Source organism: Jaculus jaculus, chromosome 3, assembly GCF_020740685.1.
Source record: "Jaculus jaculus isolate mJacJac1 chromosome 3, mJacJac1.mat.Y.cur, whole genome shotgun sequence".
Lineage (NCBI taxonomy): Eukaryota > Metazoa > Chordata > Mammalia > Rodentia > Dipodidae > Jaculus > Jaculus jaculus.
The window spans coordinates 110,649,261-110,655,397 of record NC_059104.1 but is presented as its reverse complement, the minus strand read 5'-3'; the positions used below and the strand labels follow the sequence as shown (position 1 = coordinate 110,655,397).

Genomic DNA, 6,137 nt, shown 5'->3' with positions numbered 1-6,137 from the left:
TATTTATTTATTTGAAATAGAGAGAGAGAAAGGGATAAAATGAGCATGCCAGGGCATCCAGCCACTGCAAACGAACTCCAGATGCATGTGCCCCCTTGTGCATCTGGTTTACATGGGTCCTAGAGAATTGAACCAGGATCCTTTGGCTTTGCAGGCAAATGCCTTAATTGCTAAGCCATCTCTCCAGTCCCTATTTTTAATTTTTTTTTTCTTTAAGGAGCCTCCAAACTGATTTCCATAGTGGTTGGACCAAGCTATATATCTATGAATATTAATGAGGAGCTCTTTTTGTCCCCATCCTTGTCAGCATTAGTTATTTGCTGTCTTTATCAGTGCCATTCTGACCAGGGTAAGATGCAGCTTCTGTAATGGCTAGTGAAGTTGAACATTTTTTCACATTTTATTACCTAAGTGTAACTCATCTCTTTGAAATTTTATTTTACTAATTGAGAAAAATTTATGGACTATGTCAAGAATTTGCATGCCATGCTTGCACAGGAGCTATGCTAATCTCTGTATTGTTTCAGTTTTAGTAATTGTGCGGCTAAAGTGAGCACTGTACTTCATCTTTGGTTCACTTATTAGCCCTTTTATTGATTAGGGGATTTGCTGTTTAGCTTTTTGACTTATTTGTGATTTTTAGCTACTAATCCTCTGTCATGTATATAGCTAGTAAAGATTTTCTCCCATTCTTTAGGCCGACTCCTCACTCGGTTCCTTTGTTCCATTGCTGTACTGAGGACTGTTAATTTCATTAACCATTTGTCAATCATTGGAGACTGTACTTCTGTTGAAAAAGTCCTTGTCTTTGCTAGCATCTTCAAATCTTCCCTTTCCTACTGTTTCCTCTATCAGTTTCAGAGTTTCCTCTATCAGTTTAGATCGCATATTTAGGACTTTGATCAACTTGGAAATTATTTTCATGCATGGTGAGACGTATATGTCTAGTTTATTCTTCCACATACCAATATTTAGTTCACCCAGTGCCATTTATTGAAGAGGGTACATTTTCTCCAATGTATATTTTTGACATCTTTGTCAAAAATTAAGTGGATGTAGCTGTATGGGATTATTTTGAGGCCCTATGTATGTGATCTACATATGTGTTTTTGTTCTAGTATATTGCTATTTTGATTACTATGTAGAGTCAGAGTCAACTTGAAATAAGGTATTATAATACTTCTATTATTGTGTTTTTTCCTTTGGATAACTTTGGCTTTCTGTGGTCTTTTGTTCTTCCATAAGAATTTTAAGATTTTTTTTCTATTTATGTGAAGAAATACATTGTAATTTAATTATAATTGTATTTAATATGTACTTTTTTGCAGCACAGCTATTTTCACAATAGTAAGTCTTCTAATCATAGACATGGAAGGTATTTTTATATTCTAGAATCTTCTTTAAGGTCTCTCTTAGCTAGGTTTATTCCAAAGTGGTGTGAGTATATAACAGCAATTGCAAATGGTATTGTTTCTCTGACTTCTCCCTCAACATGGTTGTTATTGGTATATAAGAAAGCTCCTGATTCTTTTGTACATTAATTTTGTATCTGCCACTTTGCTGAATGTGTTTTCATATCTAAAAGTTTTCTGAAGGAATATATCTATCTGTCTATCTATCTTCCTATCTATCATTTATCTGTCTATCTATCTATTTATCTATATCATCTGAAAATAACTATTCTGTGACTTCTTCATTTCCTATTTGTATACATTTTATTTCTCTCTTGTCTTATTCCTCTGCCTAAGACTTGAAGTACTATTCTGAATAAGAGTGTGGGGATAGGGCTGGTGAGATGGCTTAACAGTTAAAGTGCTTGCCTACAAATCCAAAGAATCCAGGTTCAATTCCCAAGGATGAACCTAAGCCAGATACACAAGGTGGTGCATGCCTCTGGAGTTTGCTTGCAGTGGCTGGAGGCCTTGGTGCGCCCATTCATATTCTTTCTTTCTCTCTCTCTCTGCCTGTAACTCTCAAATAAATAAATGAAATTTAAAAAAAGAAAAGGAGTACAGAGCTAGAGTGGATATCTTTGTCTTTTGCTCAGTTTATTTAGTTCATAAAGGAAAACAAAAGAAGAAAGCTAGTTGAGACTGTTAGAAAAATACTATGTTAAGGAAGGTAACTCAGGCCCAGAAAGATAAATGCTGTGTATTCTGTCTTATATGCAGTTTATAGATTCTAAATGTTAAATATGTGTTTCTTGTTGGGAATAAATGTGGGTAAATGCCAGAAAACTAGAAAGGAGCCTATTGGACTGAACAAAAGAAGCTTTAAGTTGGGGGTGGAAAGATAATACAACACATGAGATAGTAAAGTGGTAAGGGGAATACTGAGGGTAAAAAGGTATAAAGTGGAGCAAGGAGATGGAACACAGGGGAGGAATCAGCCAACACAAAGTATCTATGAAAATGCCTTAAGCAAACTTGTTAATTTTTTAAAAAATTCAAATAAAAACAGAGTACTTCCAAGAGAAAGATTCTGGGGTCCCATCCCTAAAACACTAGTATGAATGGACATCCCAAGAATCTAAACCTAAAAGTTTTTTTTTTTTTTTCAGTTCAATCTTGTGTCAGCTAAGATATGCAAATGACCTACATAACAGAGTAAGAAATATCATGAGGTTCAATAGGAAACTATTCATCTCTAAGCTGAAGATGAATCTAGAGAAATGAGAGATCCCCAAAGTAGGGGATCAATAAATAAATATAAAGGATTTTAAAACTTGTATATAAAGTGTGAGGATGGATATTTTCAGAAGGCTATAGTGATGAAACTTTGAAGATGGCAAAGCCTAGATGACTCAAAGATCCAGGTGTAGAAAAGTGAGTAATGTTAAAGATCCAAACAGGTGAAGAACGCTCTCAGTTCTTTTCCTTTGATAATAGATAATGCTCTTCTTAGTTGAGCTATCAATATAGGTTATTAGTCAAATATCACTGCACAATATGCAATCTCAGTTTTAGAGGCATGCAACAATAAGCATACATGTATCTATTACATGTTAGCAGTCCCTTCTATTTGTCAGACCAGTAGTCTAAGACACATCCTTAGGGGAATGGCACAAGGGGAGCACAAGACCATAAAGCAAATTGCTTTAGTCAGTGTCCACCAATGTTTTAGCTTTATATCATGTCTGCTTACATTCCACTGGCCATGGAAAGACACACCACATGGGTGACCACAATATCAAAGAAACTATTTTGAGGAAGTAATTGTTTTGTCATTTCCAAGTGAAATAATAAAGGGAACAGATATAAAAGTAAAACAAGGAAGAAGAACCAATAGCTGAATTCACCACAAGCAATTAAATCATAACAAAATTATTCTGGTACATAATTTTTTAATTTTTTTTAATTTTCAACTGAGAGAGTGGAAAAGAGAGAGAGAGAGAGAGAGAGAGAGAGAGAGAGAGAGAGAGAGAGAGAGAGAATGGGCATGCCAGGGCCTCTAGCCACTACAAATGAACTCCAGATGTACGTGACACCTTGTTCAACTGGCTTCCATGGGACCTGGGGAATTGAACATGGGTCCTTAGGCTTTCCTGGCAAGTTCCTTGACTGGTAATCCATCTCTCCAGCCCTGCAGTACATATTTTTAATGTCAAAGATGTTAATTTTTTATTTGCTAATGGAGGAAGCAAATAAAAAATTTAAATACATATTCTAATCCTAAGTACAGGGCTCTTTGTAATGAAAATATACTGACTCAAATATCTAAGGTATGGTTATTAACAAATGGTAAATATATTTACATATAAAAAATACTCTGAAATATATCCACTTATTTGTTTGAAACTGACAGGGTTGAACCTGGATAGTGACGGCAACAAAATATGGTCCTACCTTTACAGACTACTTAGACTAGTGAATGACATTTATTTAGAATTCCAAGCCAATAAAGATTTACAAATGTTATATTTAAAAGTGCCCAATGAAAATAATAAAGATCCAACACTTAAGAAGGTGTGGCTTTCAGAATTAACATTAATGAGAAGGTCTACAATGTAATCAAGAGTGATACTGGATTGAAGTCAGAGAATCTAAAATTGAAGTCTGAATTCTATTAACTGTACCATATAAAGAAAGTGATTTGAGTCCTGTCAACATCTAAATTAACATTAGAATAACTACAATAAAAATGCACATTCTTTCTACCTCAGGTTAAGCTCATGAAAACTGTAAAGTGCTTTAAAATTGATGTTCCATTAGAATATGATCAGCAAATGTGAGAAAACAGATAAATAATAGTTGTACTTGTGCCCAAATTTAATCTGGCTCTTTGAAATTGTTACTTTTCTCAGCTCTAAAGCAGAAAGCTAGATTAACTTCAAAGAATTAACTGCTTCAACTCTACTTATGCAAACAATTATCAAAAATTCTTATTTTTCTCTTAAACACTGGAGCTTGATTTTTTTTTTTTGCTATATTGCAGAAAGCTGATTGAATATCAAACACCAACATGCATTTCTGTTTAAGCATCTCATAAGGAGAAATGCAACTGAATTCACTGCTATTTTTTGGATAATCTGTAACTCTGGGGAAGCTAGACACTTTCCACTCCTTTGAAAGCTGACTAGTAAGGTATCTGTTGTCACTTGTGGAAAAGCTTAATTAGAATTTACCATTTTATTCTGGGGCACATGCTCACCTTCATAGACTCTTGCATGCCACAACCAAAGAGCTCCTCTAAGATCATTTCACAGTGAACCAATGATGCCATCTTCTTTTCCATCATGGCTTCTGATACCATTTTACATAGCTATGCTGTCTGTAAGCATTAATGTGTTTTTGTTGTGTCTTAATTTGAGTCTTTTGTAAAAAGTAGATACATCTGATGTCACTGTAGTTATAGGCCTGAGGTATGAAGCCTTCAGAGAGCTAGTACCATTATCACCATATCATTATCAAAGATACCTAGATACCAACAAGAATTACCACTGGGTTGGTAGCCTTGACCACCTGGATGAGGCAGCATTTTTCAGTTTTCTCTACCACTCAGTGTCTTATATACTTGGAAGAGAAATTACTATGCACAGCCCAGACTTAAATGAGGAATTATATCCTATTTCCTTATAAGTGGAATGGCTCTATAAATTATTTGGAAGTTTTCTGCACCAGAGATTTATTTCTTCTTCGCATTTATTATATGTTAAATCATGATAATCATATCAATATGGATAGATATGGATGTTGAACTCTAAGATATCATCCAAACTTACCATATTTATTTTGTTACTTGCATTGTTCCAGCTTTCCCCATTTAAAGCTCTTACTTTTGGTTTCTGTATGGTTTCAATGTCTCTCCTATCATGATGGATAGTTTCCTTTATAGCACCTCCTTATTCTCTAGCAATGAAGATGCTTCTGACTTATTCTTATTTCTGACCCCATCCTAGAGTCAGCCACTTTTCTGAGAAGATCTGGTGTTTTATTTTTATTGGAAAATATTAGATGCCACAGTCTGGGAAGTATCCTGGAGGTATTTGATCCACTGACTATTTCACTCTTCTTTTTGCCCTAAATGTTATGAAATTCAACCAATCCATCCCATCCACTCTTACTTGAATACCATGCTTCACATTTCATATTTCATTGAGAACATGGATGCAAAAACAATATCCCATTTTCATCAGTCAATCTATTGACTCATCTGTGTTTATATAAATATTCTCTCCCATCTAATACTGAAGTTTTCATTTGGGGGAGGGAGAAAATGAGGGAAATATGAATTACTTGTATTCTACATAAAGAATGTCACAATATCTTTTTTTCCCTAGTTTTGTCTATGTCTTGCTTCTGTGTGTCTGGAATTAACAGTATCAATTGTATACTGAATAAGTTACTCCAGGAAGAAATTGCCATCATCTGCCAGAGTGGAGGCAAAGCATTATTGGTAGGAGCAGAGGAGATGGAGTTTCTACTTCAAAGTGAACTGATGAGAACAAACAAAGGACCATTATTTCCCAAGCCCTCTTAGATTTGAAGAAATGCAAGAAATTCCTTGTAACTTTATGTACTTTCTTTTTATACCCTCATAATCACCCTTCCCCCAACCAGAAGTTTTACTTTATTTGCTAAAAACTGTTCCTTTTCATAAGCATGCTTTTCATTGTCCAAAAGCATTGAACTTCTTTC

At 34.7% G+C, this 6,137-nt stretch overlaps 1 non-coding gene across 1 annotated transcript; it reads right to left on the bottom strand.

The window, feature by feature from the left end:
• Positions 1–453: 453 nt before the first annotated feature.
• LOC123459729 lies at positions 454–557 on the bottom strand. The gene has a single exon (XR_006636481.1). It is a non-coding gene; the product is annotated as a U6 spliceosomal RNA (small nuclear RNA).
• Between the last annotated feature and the right edge of the window lie 5,580 nt (positions 558–6,137).